The sequence below is a fragment of the Dermochelys coriacea genome, chromosome 14 (assembly GCF_009764565.3).
Source record: "Dermochelys coriacea isolate rDerCor1 chromosome 14, rDerCor1.pri.v4, whole genome shotgun sequence".
NCBI classification, from domain to species: domain Eukaryota; kingdom Metazoa; phylum Chordata; order Testudines; family Dermochelyidae; genus Dermochelys; species Dermochelys coriacea.
Window position 1 is genome coordinate 28307614 of NC_050081.1, and position 14540 is coordinate 28322153.

General features: G+C 42.9%; 2 protein-coding genes and 1 pseudogene across 2 annotated transcripts in view; 1 reads left to right on the forward strand and 2 right to left on the reverse strand.

The window, feature by feature from the left end:
• The window catches only part of LOC119842756, a 97203-nt pseudogene extending 94521 nt beyond the window's left edge, over positions 1–2682 (forward strand).
• LOC119842761 (zinc finger protein 436-like) overlaps positions 1–14540 on the reverse strand; it is a 380355-nt gene that overhangs the window by 271126 nt on the left and 94689 nt on the right. The gene's annotated exons all lie outside the window — the stretch shown is intronic.
• LOC119842757 (zinc finger protein RFP-like) overlaps positions 1–14540 on the reverse strand; it is a 123752-nt gene that overhangs the window by 44528 nt on the left and 64684 nt on the right. The gene's annotated exons all lie outside the window — the stretch shown is intronic.

The window sequence follows — 14540 nt, forward strand, 5'->3', positions numbered from 1 at the left end:
CTGCCTGGATTCTCTCTCTCTCCCCCAGCAGGTGATGAGACAATGAGTGAGAATGAGGAGGGGAATCCACAACAGGAATGTCCTGAGCAAGTGGAACTGCAAGGGAGCATATTTAGAAGAGCAAATGGGAATTTTTTTCAATGCTTGGAACACAGAAAACCCTGGAGTAATTGGCACATGTCAGAAAGGAAGCTGGGAAATTGCCAAAGGAAGCAAGTGGATGAATCCATTAAAAGTGGGAGAGGAGGCAAGGATCCCAAGGAAAGCACAGCCAAGCTGACAAATCACAAAGGAAAGAAATCCTATAAATGCTTGGACTGTGATAAAAGCTTCAGTGGGAGCTCAAATCTTATTAACCATGGGAGACTGCACACGGGAGAGAGACCCTATAAATGCCTTGAGTGTGGGAAAAGCTTCAGTAATGTCTCAGGCCTTATTTGCCATAGCAGAATCCACACGGGAGAGAGACCATATAAATGCCTTCAGTGTGGGAAGAGTTTCACTGTATCATCAGCCCTTATCATTCATCAGAGAACCCACACAGGAGAGAAACCCTATAAATGTCTTCAGTGTGGGAAAAGTTTTCGTGCACGATCAGCCCTTATTGTACATCAGAGAACCCACACAGGAGAGAAACCCTATAAATGCTTGGACTGTGGGAAAAGTTTCAGTCAGAGCTCACATCTCATTAGCCATGCAAGAATCCACATGAGAGAGAGGCTATATAAATGCCTTGAGTGTGGAAAAAGTTTTATTGCACCATCAGCCCTTATTACACATCAGAGAATCCACATGGGAGAGAAACCCTATAAATGCTTGGACTGTGGTGCAAGCTTCAGTCGGAGCTCAAATCTTATTACCCATCGGAGATTGCACACGGGAGAGAGACCATATAAATGCCTTGAGTGTGGGAAAACTTTCAGTGCACCATCAGCCCTTATTGTCCATCAGAGAACCCACACAGGAGAGAAACCCTATAATTGCTTGGACTGTGGTAAAAGCTTCAGTCAGAGTTCACATCTTATTAGCCATGGAAGAATCCACATGGGAGAGAGGCCATATAAATGCCTTGAGTGTGGAAAAAGTTTTATTGCAGCATCAGCCCTAATTGTACATCAGAGAACCCACACGGGAGAGAGACCCTATAAATGCTTGGACTGTGGTAAAAGCTTCAGTTGGAGCTCAAATCTTATTGCCCATGAGAGATTGCACACAGGAGAGAGACCCTATAAATGTTTGGACTGTGGGAAAAGCTTCAGTCAGCACGCAAGCCATATTAAGCATGGGAGAATCCACAAGGGGAAGAAACTGTGAAAATGCCTCCACTGTGAGAAAAGTTTCAGTCAGAACTCACACCTTAGTAGACATCAGACAATTCAGACAACAGAGAAACCCCATAAATGATTGGATGGTGGGAAAAGCTTCAATCCCACATCATACCTTCCTAAATGTTGGGAGAATTCACATGGGACAAAATCTACAAATTCCTCAGCTATGGAAAAAGTTCGATTCGAAGATCAAATCTCGCTTCACATCCGACAATCTATGCAAGACAGAGAACCCATAAATACTTGGATTGTGGGAAAAGCTTCAATAACTACAGAAAAAGATTCAGTCTGAGCTCATGCATTATTCCCAATTGGATAATTCACAAAAGAAACAACTTGAATGTGGGGGTAACTTCATTTGGTGCTCATGCAGCATCCAGCATCAGCAAATCCACACAGGGAAGAGGCATCTCAGATGTCCTTAGCATGGAAAATGCTTCACTTTGAGCTAACACCACAGTGGACACCAGAGACTCCTCCACATAGGAGAGAAATTTTCTCAATGCCATAACTAGGGCTAGCCAAAGTAGAAACTCCACTTAGTAATTTCCATGCACAGCAGTGGCATTTGGCTCCCAGGTATCCAGCTGTCCATGTCTGGGGGCAGGTTCCAGCAGCAGCAGCTGATCCTGAGCTGAACAGGGACACTCTGGCTTTGCCTGGTCTAAGCAAAGCCCAGGAAGAGGAGGAGAAGTCCCAATCAGCCCCTCCTTCCTGCTGCAGCCCTGGCTGCTGAAGTTCTGGGTCTTCCTGCCTCCTGCTAACCTGCAGGGGGAAGGAAGAGAGAAACTCCTCCAGAAGCTCCCTCTGCCTGGATGAAGTTCCACCCTTGCCTTGCCTTCCCAGGCATGGTTTCTCTTCCATGGACACTAGGAGAGGGATACTTGGGCCAGGCCCCACATTCACTGTGGACACCTGTCCCCACCCTGCATCTTTCAGCAATATTCCTGGGCTGGGCTCCCCCACTAACCTGGACTTGGTCCCTGCAGGGTGAGTGTCCCTGGGGCTGGCAACACTTCCCCCCTCTAAATCCCCTGAGGTGCTGGGTTCCGGGGGATCAAATATGAAGGGACCCGGAGAGATGGGTTTTGGGGAGGAATCTGCGGGATTTAATGTTTGGGTCTGGTGGATGTGGGAAGCAGGGGGTGCTGTGGAAATAAAATGTTAGGGATCATGGGATTAGAGAGGAGAGTATGGGAAAGAGGTGCTGCATTTTATCAGTGACGTCCTCAGCCCCTTTTCCCTGGGCAGGTCCTCAAAGAATCCATCCTGAAGCACTCAGAGGAGAGGAAAGTGATCAGGAACAGTCAGCATGGATTCACCAAGTGCAAGTTGTACCTGACTAACCTAATTGCCTTCTGTGACAAGATAACTGGCTCTGTGGATGAGGGGAAAGCCGTGGACATGTTATTTCTTGACTTTAGCAAAGCTTTTGATACAGTCTCCCACAGTATTCTTGACAGCAAGTTAAAGAAATATGGGCTGGATGAATGGACTATAAGGTGGATAGAAAGCTGTCTAGATTGTCGGGCTCAATGGGTAGTGATCAATGGCTCCATGTCTAGTTGGCAGCCAGTATCAAGCGGAAACCAAGGATCGGTCCTGGGGCCGGTTTTGTTCAATATCTTCATTAATGATCCAGATGATGGCGTGGATTGCACCCTCAGCAAGTTTGCAGATGACACTAAACTGGGAGGAGTGGTAGATATGCTGGAGGATAGAGATAGGATACAGAGAGACCTAGACAAATTGGAGGATTGGGAAATCTGATGAGGTTCAACAAGGACAAGTGCAGAGTCCTGCACTTAGGACGGAAGAATCCCATGCACCACTACACACTAGGGACTGAGTGGCTAGGCAGCAGTTCTGCAGAAAAGGACCTAATGGTTACAGTGGAGGAGAAGCTGGCTATGAGTCAACAGTGTGCCCTCTTTGCCAAGAAGGTTAATGGCATTTTGGGCTGTATAAGTAGGAGCATTGCCAGCAGATCGAGGGACATGATCATTGTCCTCTATTTGGCCTTGGTGAGGCCTCATCTGGAGTACTTTGTCCATTTGGGCCCCACACTACAAGAAGGATGTGGAAAAATTGGAAAGAGTCCAGCAGAGGGCAACAAAAATGATTAGGGGATTGGAACACATGATTTATGAGGAGAAGCTGAGGGAACTGGGATTATTTAGTCTGGAGAAGAGAAGAATGAGGGGGGATTTGATAGCTGCTTTCAACTACCTGAAAGGGGGTTCCAAAGAGGATGGATCTAGACTGTTCTCAGTGGTAGCAGATGACAGAACAAGGAGTAGTGGTCTCAAGTTGCAGTGGGGGAGGTTTAGGTTGGATATTAGGAAAAACTTTTTCACTAAGAGCGTGGTGAAGCACTGGAATGGGTTATTTAGGGAGGTGGTGGAATCTCCATCCTTAGAGGTTTTTAAGGTTAGTCTTGACAAAGCTTTGGGATGATTTATTTGGGGATTGGTCCTGCTCTGAGCGGAGGATTTGACTAGATGACCTCCTGAGGTCCCTTCCAACCCTGATATTCTATGAGTCTGTGAATTTAAATGAACCCCAAAACTCTGAGCTTTCTGAGCTTAAATTACTATTTCCGTCTCTTGGTAAAGTGGCTTCTGAGCTTTTGCCAGCCAAGTCCAGAACATTTATAGATGGGCAGATTTTGGATTTGGTTTGTTTTTGTTTCTTTTTTCCTTTTGTGGCATTAGAAGAATGTTAAAACTTTTGAAAATAACACAAGTAATGAGGGGGTGCTGAGTAAAGCAGGTTTAGGCAGCTCATAAGCAAATGGATAAATTTGCTTTTTCTTTTTTTTGGGAGTTATGATTTTGTGGGATTTCACTTTCTGAACCTGAAAGTGTTTTGTAGCTCACCTTATAGTGTGGGTTTTCCTTTCTTCCTCAAGGCTGTTTGGTCACATATTTTGATATTAGTTTAGTTTGACAGGATGTAGCACAAATTTATTGAGGACTTTATGAGACAAATTATAATTTGCCAGAGAGTCCTTTTTTATTTTATTTTAACCTTTCTTTATCCTTTGTCTTGAGATCTTTGTGTTGTTTGAACAATGAAAATTATCAATATCTCTGAGTACAAATACCTAGCTTGAGTGCTAGATTCTCACTCCGAGAGGCCAAGACTGATCAGGACTTGGAGTTACTGCCTGACCCCTTCAGAGATATGGGATACAGTCAAGAGAGTGAGAGGGTGGGGAGAGAGAACTGGAAAACTGCAAACTTGTCTACTGAGAGCCAGACAGCTGAGGCTGTGAACTGTGAAATTGTTGCTCCAATGCCACAGAGAGACAAGTATTGCCCTATGAGTGCTAAGTGAAGCCATCCCTGAAATCTAAAGGGGTATAAATGATACCCCTAGAGGAATGATGAGGCGAGGGGGCAGTGTCTCCCGATTACTGAAAGGATGAGCTTTGGCAGAGACAAGTATGAAGCTGGGGAAGCCAACACACCTAGTCCAGCCTTGAAGCCAGGCTGATTTCACACTGAGGGCTTTGTTAACGTAAAACAGATATCCAAAGTATATAGATATCTGAATATATGGACAGATGTAAATGAATATATGTTATGATTACTAATAAATGAATGTTATGTTGTATGACAGGGTTTATATATTGAGAAATATATGCCTCAACACCTTACTCCTTAAAATGATTATTTGGTTGTACGACAGCAGTGTTGATTGCTATTTCCATCTCCTTCTTCACTCGACGCTGTAGCTTAGCTTTCTTGGTTTGATGTACCATGTAATAGCCCATTCCCATGAGAACAACAACTGTTAGGGCCTGGATTCCCATTAGGATTACGCTAAGGGTTCGGACCACTGGATGTAAAGTCACATCCTCCGGAATTGCCCACCAGGGTGTTTCCACCTGTTTGTACATTTTCTGTTTCACTCATTTGCTGCTGGATCAGTTGAGTTATTGGTATTAGGGATTCTTTGGTTCTTGCCACCAAATCATGTGTTTCACTATGGGGAACAATTCAATCAGTAAGTCTTGTAAGCATTCATGTGGAATGATTGTTTCAGTGACAGTATTGCCTTTGCTTGTTAACCAGAAGGCATGGGCTCCTATTTGAATGGTGCTGGTAACAGGCACGGAGAACCCGGCATCACTTGTAGGGCAAATGTTGCCAGCTATGGAAAAATTATGATAACCTATAGCAGAGGCCATGTCCTGAATTCATACTACCTCATTAACCAGTCCCTTTTGTACCAGATGAGCACAGCCTTTTCTGGTGTTATTAATATCAAGTGTAGCATAGCATTCACACAGCCACCATCCATTATGTTTTACGCAACAAGCCTGATTAATTTCCGAGCCAGTTTCAGTTACTAGGCGCACAGTGGGGTAATGCTGTACGTATGTCTTTTTACAATTGTCCCCACACTATTTGCGTAACATACTGTAACTGGCTCTTGCAACCATCTAGGGACTGCCATCATGAGATATACACTTTTGCCGTCCTCCTGGTCCAGTCTTGGAACCCTATCAAATTTAGCAAATTGTAGAAAGATAGGCAGAATGTGATTGATGCCTTGTTGTATTTGTTTTAAGATGGCTGTAGGGTTTAATATCTCTGGCCAGTTCTGAAGTTGCAACTGCAACAAACTTTGCTGTACTATCTTGATTACTCTATTGCCATAGGCCGTGCAAGCAACTGCCAATGAAACATCATTATTTTGTATACTGTTGATGAGGGACAGAATGGTAGCATTCAGGTGGCTAAACCCTTGAGCAATCAAATGCATATTATCAATAGTGATTGCATGCTGATCCAGTAATTAGCTGCTAATATCTCTTCCTGTCTTAACTGCTTTGCCTATTCCATTCACAATGGTGTTTATTTTTAAACTAAGATTTTCAGTATCTGCAGAGTTCCATATGGACATGCCAAGACTGGAGCCTCCCAATGCTATTCCTAATAAATCCCTCCTGTCTCTATCATGTAGGGCGATTTGGGAGCCCTTCCAAAATTGTAATTGCATCTCCATTTCCAAATTAAACCAATGCTTATAGTGTTTGGGGCACTGACTTGGCATGGTCATACCGGCAAAATCGAATTTTAGTGACACGTAGCTCCATCCTGCATTCTCTACCATATACTCTAAAGTAGCGTGTAGGTGAGGTAGGCCATGGTTGTACAATGGGACACTCACTCCTTGGGGTAGTGTCAGTGTGTGGAGGAGTGGAAGGAGGTGGTGTTGGGGCTGTTGTTGGACAGGGGTCATCACATACCTGTACATGGCAGATGCATTTACTGGTGCTCGGGGTCATAGACCAAGTTCCTGTGTATGTTCCTGTGTCTTTTAATTTAATGCTACAAATGTGAATAGATGCACTCCACTTATCCTGCAAGTCAGTAAACTCCACCCTGCTTGTCCAATCTTCTTATGTTTTTACACTTGCATTTATGTAACTAATTACCGTGTCTACTGCTCAAAACCAGTCCAAGTATACTGTGTTGGTCTCGAGCTTGTGTGCTTGGACAACACATACCAGAGTCAGATCCTCCCCTACCACTCCTATGAAATATTGCTCCACTACTTGCTTTGGTGCCACTAGAGCACACTCCATGTCCGGAATGGCTCGTTTCCTTTCCTTAGTTTGCATATGTTCATGTTCACTTGGTGTGTTACTGTTAGGAGTGTTAATGGAATCTGCGTGAGGAAGTGCAGTAAGAACAATAGTCTGATCACAATTAACAACGTCAACCTTCCAACAGCATGCATATTCTTCCTGTGTCTCTTTACTCAAAATCAGTTCCTTTTCAATCCGTCATTGGGCATTATCAACCTCTTGGACAGGAACATGTTGAGCAACACTATGATCTCCAACAGTCCATCCCCAAGCCATCATAATCGCAAAGGGTGACACACTTAGGATGTGTTCATTTGTTGCTTTCCTTCACTTTCACACACTAATTTCAAAACAGTTCCGATAGGGTACTCCTGACTTGCTGCATCCCATCCAGTGGAGCTATTAACTGTTTCTGTCCAAAGAGTTCTGGTCACCGAATGTGTTTGGTTGATCTTTTTGACATCGACCAGTCCCTTTGCTCCTTGAGCCACTACCAGCACACCCAACTGGGTCCATATCCAGGTTGGCATCATAACCTAAAAATATATAAAACAACACTCGCCTCTCTCTCATGGGTAAATGTGTATAAAAATTGTTTTTTTAAGCAGCAGCAATATTAATAGCAGTGGTAATATCAGACTATTATGATTATAAGACCGAATTGGTGTAACTTCCCTTCAGCCATTTCCATTTCTTACTGGACTACTCCGCGGGAGTATAATCCCGATTCAGTAATTCCAGAATGATTTAATCGTTTAGGGGATTTAGGAACAGGAATCTCGTTTTCAAGGGAACGGAGGGTGTGTTATTGATCCATGAGATTCCTGGTCCCAACATCCATAAAGACTGTTTTCCTACTTGGTCCAGCATCCACACAGAAGTGTCTTTATCATTCCAGCAGATGGTGGTCATATTACCAATAAACCCAAGTAAACTGTCCTTTTGCACTCAGTTGTCTGATGGGATAAGGTCTGGACACTTCAAATCTTTTTAATTGACCCCAAGCAATATACAGTAATAAGCTGGGTGCCGATGGAGCTCAAAGATTAAAGCCTGTAAAACTTCCAATATTCATCTGGAAGGTTTCCATTATGCTTACCTTGATCACTCATCCTGTGTATCTGTCTGTAAAAAAGCACAAACATGTCATATACAGTTTAACCCTTTTCAGAGTAGCAGCCGTGTTAGTCTGTATTCACAAAAAGAAAAGGAGGATTTGTGGCACTTTAGAGACTAAGAAATTTATTTGAGCATAAGCTTTCATGAGCTACAGCTCACTTCATCCTGTAATTATGCAAGGCACTGAATTTATTCGTATGGAGTGGAAAATAAGACACTGAATGCATCCGATGAAGTGAGCTGTAGCTCACGAAAGCTTATGCTCAAATAAATTTGTTAGTCTCTAAGGTGCCACAAGTCCTCCTGTTCTTTTTAGTTTAACCCTTGTATTCCTTTAATTGCATGGCATGTTTCCACTGAGGCTGGTCCTTTATCTCAGCCACGTACAGAGAGGGCCCTAATTTATCTAAAATGGGCCAAGGACCTGACCATTCACCTTTAGGAAATTTTTTCTTTGGAGTCGGTTCAATTGTAACCATAAGGTGGTTTCCAGTTTGCCCTTGTGGGTGTGACATCATTGTTTTCATCAAACACCTGATTCATGTTTTGCTGTGCTGCAGCTGCTCCCTGAGCGGTGCCCAGCCACGATTTAAAGCTGCGCATCCAGGTGGGGGCTGCCAGTGCTGTACTCGTTTCCCAGCCGGGGGGAGATAGCATGTTTTCCCAGCCGGGCGCAGGTCTCCCAAAAAGTATTTCATAGGACGGCTTCGAATCCTCATTAGAACCCATGGAAGTACCAGATCCCAATTTGTCCCCTGTTCATTACACACTTTAGACAGTTAAGAGTTTTAAGAGATTTATTCATCCTTTCCACCTGTTCCCCAGTTTGAGGGTGGTAGGGGATGTGTAACGGTAGGGGAGTACCTGCCTAGGTACCCATACTTTGGTACATCTGTCCAATAAATGCGGGACCATTGTCAGAATCAATGCTGTGTGGCAAACCCCATCTAGGAAAAAATTTTGTTATTAACATTTTTGCAGAGGCCAAGCTGTTTTTTTTTCTAGGAGAGAATGCTTCTACCCATTTGTCAAAACTATCCACAATTACAAACAAAAATCTGTTTCCCCTAGGAGTAGTAGGCAAGGGTCCCACAAAATCAACCTGTAAACATTGGAGGGGGCCTTTTACCGCTTGGTGCATTAACTCTCCACGTCTTTTCCTTCTAGCAGGGTCTTGCTTAGCACACGTTAAACAACTATGACTATGCAGGTTTAAATCCTCTTTCATTCCAGGCACCATCCCAGTTTGTTTTTCCAATGTCTCTTCCTTTTTTGGGTGACCTCCCACAATTGAACCGTGCACCCATCCTAAAAGGAGGTACTGCGTCTGCTGAGGGATTACCAGGACCCATTCATTTTCTGGTTTTGCCAGAATTAGGTCTCCCTCTTTTCTCAATGCGACACTCTGCCACTGTGAAGGGCATTCTGTTATCCATTTCTGTATTGAGTCATCTTTTGCCTGCAGGTCCTGTAAAAACTGAAGCTCTTTCGGGTTGTTTCCCTCAACCTGTTTTTGCTTTGCCTATGCTTTGTTACTGCCACGGGTTTAGACTCCCACAGTGTTCCAGTGAGGGCTGCTTCCTTAGCCGGTTTATCTGCTAGTTCATTTCCCTTTTTCAATGGACCTGTTCTCTTATGGGCTTTTATTTTAACCATCCAGATCCTCTGATACCGCCCTGCCAATTGCTCTATATGCTGCCATAAGGTCTTGTGTTTAATTTCAGATTTGTCAGTTCCTGTAAAACCTACACTATTCCACCATGGCAGGTAGATGGTGGTTCCCTTGAAACCATAATCTGAATCCATTCCTATTATTAGCTCTGTTTGCTTGTCCTTTGTTCTAGCTAAAACTTCTAAGACCGCTGACACTTCTGCAAACTGTGTTCCCCCTTTGCTCAATTTGTACTGGAAGAAGTTAACTCTTTGCAGGTTTTCAGTTAAACAAACCCCTGCAAAGCCTGTGACTCGTTTTCCTTCGGTGTAATACAAGCTACCATCCACAAACCAAATAGTTTTTCCAATCACCTGTTCAATTGTGGTTGCTTTAAAGACAGGATGCACTTTAGATTCCCGTTGGGGTTCACAGACATGTTCTTGACTGTTTATAGTCATTCCCATACAGATATTTAAGATTCTTTTAGTGGGACTAATTGAAGATACTCGGACATTAGAGCAAAGACCCATTGAATGGTCTTATCTATTCTCACATGTCCTTTAGGCAGATTTTCTTGACTGAGTAATTTTCCCAGTGCATGGTGACTCTTTACAGTCACCTTGCCTGCTCCGATAATTGCCTGTGCTTTTTGTTGTGTCCAGTAGGCAGTGAGAGCAGTTTGCTCACAAATTCCCAGTTTGTTTTCTGGACCTTTTAATGCTCTGCTGTAATAAGCAATGGGTCTCTCCCCAGCACCAGTATCCTGTGTAACCATACTAACAATACAGAAATTCTTAACACTAGGGTGCAATACAAAAGGGGAATTCGTTGTTAGGGGCGGACAAGATAGGTGCCTCCACTAACTCTTTTTTCAGGCTCTCCCATGCATTAGTTGCTCCTCTGTCCAGGTCTACTGTGTTCTTTTAAGTACCTCATACTGAGAACCTGCCTTCTCTGCGTACGCAACCATAAACTCTCTGCAGAAATTAGTGAGCCCTAAAAAAGATTGCAAAGATTTAGTATCTACCAGCATAGGGAGGTTAACAATACATTTCACCCTTTCCTTATGCACAGACCTTCCCCCTGTACTGAGTTGAATTCCAAGATATTGCACTTCTCTCTGTTTAATCTGGGATTTAAAGGTTAAGTTTCAAGCCCTACGGTTGGCAGCTAGTCAGCAACAGCCACATTAATGCTTCATGTTCCTGCTGTTTTACTGACTATTAAAATATCATCTACATACTGAACTATTCTCCCCATTTCTAACAGCCCCTCCTTTTCTAGCATATTTCTCACAACAGTATGAAACATTGTGGGGATGTCACAGTACCCCACAGGCAAAACATTCCAGCTGTATTGCATACCCTGGAATACAAAAGATGTTCTGTATTGAGACTCTGGGTTTAAAGGTAAACTCCAAAAGCCATTTGCCACATCAAGTACTGAGAACCACTTCCTGTCAGGGGTTACTACCTCCAACTATTCTGGGTAAGCAGCCACTACTGGTGCTCCCCATTTGGCAGTTTGTTTAACCCCCGATAGTCAATAGTTAATGTCCATGTTCCATCAGGTTTTTTAACTGGCCAGATTTGTGCCTCATTAGGCACTGAACACCTTCTAATTAATTTTAGTTTTTCCAGTTCTTCTATAACTTACCTTAAAGATTCTTTTGCTTCCTGAGGTATCAGGTATTGTTTTATGTATGGGGGTATGTCTCCTTCTAATGTAACGGAGATTTGCATTTTTCCTGTATCTAGGGAGTCTGCTGCCCACACAGTTTGAATCTCAGCCCACCAACCTTCCCGCCTTCTGGCACAGGAGGTGGCCATTTAGGCTTTATTGCTTTCACCATCTGAGTAGCAAGTCCCATGGGAATCAGGTTAGCGTCATTTATACCTTGTGCTACAGTGAGTGTTTGTCTGATACACATATTTGGGAAGTCTAGGATTAATCCCAATTGTTTGATAGTTTCTGCTCCAATTAGATTTTCTCTCCCTGCAGTAGCACACTTCTCCTGAATGGTATGTATGAGTCTATGAGTATGTACACCAAACTGGAGAGAGAGGGTTTTGACATCATGTGTTTGTTTTGTTCCTGATATGCCCTGGATCTGTACAGAATCCACCACTGCATATACATTAAATTCATCTTTTACTATAGGAATTCCAGCCCCTGTGTCCGTTAGAAAATCTACAAGCCCATCTCCAACTCTGATGCTTAAGAGGGGGCATCCTCAGACATCTATTGTCATGGGTTGCCGAAAAATTCATTCTGAGTTGCAGGGGGGCTGTCCTATGCTACTGAATTAGTAGCTATCGGGTCATTCAATCCACATGCCAAGACAGTTGCCTTAGCCACCTTCATCACTGCCTTTTCTTCCTCCTTTTGAGACTCCTTGCCAATCATACATGCATGTAGCTGTGCCCGCAGCTTCTCCTTCTCTCCTTTAAGGTCTAAGTTCTCCTGTTTCAGAGCGATACTCAGTCACTCTCTCTATTTATTCCTCGACTTCTGTTCATTCCACGACCTCTCCAACCCACGGAGAAAGTATCGAGGACCCTCTGTTTTCCACTGTCCTAACTGTGTTCGCAACTCATGGGCAGGAATTCCTTCCTTCTGTTTAACTGCAATCTCTACTTTTTCAACCCATTCATTCCAAGGCAGCGCCTCCAAAACAAGTTGCTTCAAATCCTCACGATTAGTAACCCACACTGTTAACCTAGTATATGTTTGTATTCTGTCAGCCAGCTTGGCCGGACCTTCCCCTGGCATTCTTGTAATTCCTTTAAGTGCAGCTAATTCACTGGATAGCTTAAAATGCTTTTGAGCCAAACGTTTAACCATTTGCATAACATCATAATCAAAACCAAGAGTATGACAATTCAATGGTCCCAAAAGGGTTTATACCAGAATTGGTTCCTGTAACATGTCAGTTCCCACCACCTTTAACAACTATGAGCATTTATGTAGCCATGACATAAACTCATTAAAATTCTCAGAAGGCGGGGACCAACAGCTCCAGTTAACGCAGTTTGTTCATTAATTTTTAAAACATTGAGCCTGGCTGTTAAGCCGCTAGCCCGAGGTGGGCAAGGTGTAAATGTACACTTGGGTGCCTGATTCATTTCCCTTTCTACATAATTGCCACTGTAACCCCCAAATATTTGGAGAATCATAATCACAATTCCTCCAAACACTTGTGCAGCAAACTAATTAATTTTAATTTGCTGTTTTTATGTTCACAGTGGTTCAGTCATCTAACCAGGATGGAATTTTTCAATGTGCCTGAGGCCTTCTCCGCACATGGTTTGTGCACTGATTTAGTGAAACTGGGGCAACTCTGTTATGGAGTCATTCTTAAATTGTTTCAAGAAGAGTTGAAATCATACGAGGGTTGCACCAATTTAAATAATGAACTAAACCTTAAATCAAAAACTTATATGAGTGTTCACCCAAGCAAGTGGCATCGATTAACTAAATAGTTGATCAGTGCAACTTTTGTGTGTAGACAAGGGTAAAATGAATCCCTTTATGGGTCCGGACCAAAGTGACTTAAGGACCACAAGTCCCATTGAAAGTCAGTAGAAACAACATCACATGACTTAGGTGACTTTTCACACAGGTAATGAACAATGAGTTGGTTCAATGACAAGCTCAACATTCAAAATCCAGTTGGAGAACACTTCAGTCTCTTTGGTCACTTCATTACAGACCTAAAAGTGGCAATTCTTCAACAAAAAAACTTCAAAAACAGACTCCAATTGACAAGCTCACAAACAAGCCACAGTACAAAATTTATCACATTCAAAAAAATCATTAAGATGAAGTTAAGATTGCAGGAACATACTCTGTCAGTTGACTGAGTGAAAGTTTCCTCTAAAAAATGTTGGAAGTTTGTGTGTGTGTGTGTACATGCTAGAATATCAGGAGAGTCAGAGTTAACATTAATTTACATGAAATCCAAAACGAATCTGAATACTCACAATTAAGGGAATCAAGTTGCCTGAATTGTGACACCCCGTAAAGATACCAGCCTCTCATCTTCTGTGTTTGTATGTGGATTATGAAATATTCACCACAGACATTTCAGTTCTTTTCTTCCTATGTTTTGTTTTCAGAGTAGCAGCCATGTTAGTCTGTATCAGTAAAAAGAAAAGGAGGACTTGTGGCACCTTAGAGACTAACAAATTTATTAGAGCATAAGCTTTCGTGAGCTACAGCTCACTTCATCGGATGCATACAGTGGAAAATATAGTGGGGGGATTTTATATACACAGAGAACATGAAACAATGGGTGTTACCATATAGAATGTAACAAGAGTGATCAGGAAAGGTGAGATATTACCAGCAGGAGAGCGGGGGAGGGGAGGTGGGGAACCTTTTGTAGTGATAATCAAGGTGGGCCATTTCCAGCAGTTTACAAGAACAGTAGGAGGGGAAATAAACAAGGGGAAATAGTTTTACTTTGTGTAATGACACATCCACTTCCAGTCTTTATTCAAGCCTAAGTTAATTGTATCCAGTTTGCAAATTAATTCCAATTCAACAGTCTCCCATTGGAGTCTGTTTTTGAACTTTTTTTATTGAAGAATTGCCACTTTTAGGTCTGTAATCGAGTGACCAATGAGACTGAAGTGTTCTTCGACTGGTTCTTGAATGTTATAATTCTTGACGTCTGATTTGTGTCCATTTATTCTTTTCATAGATACTAAGGTCAGAAGGGACCATTCTGATCATCTAGTCCAACCTCCTGCACAACGCAGGCCACAGAATCTCACCCACCCACTCCTACGAAAAACCTCACCTATATCTGAGCTATTGAAGTCCTCAAATCGGT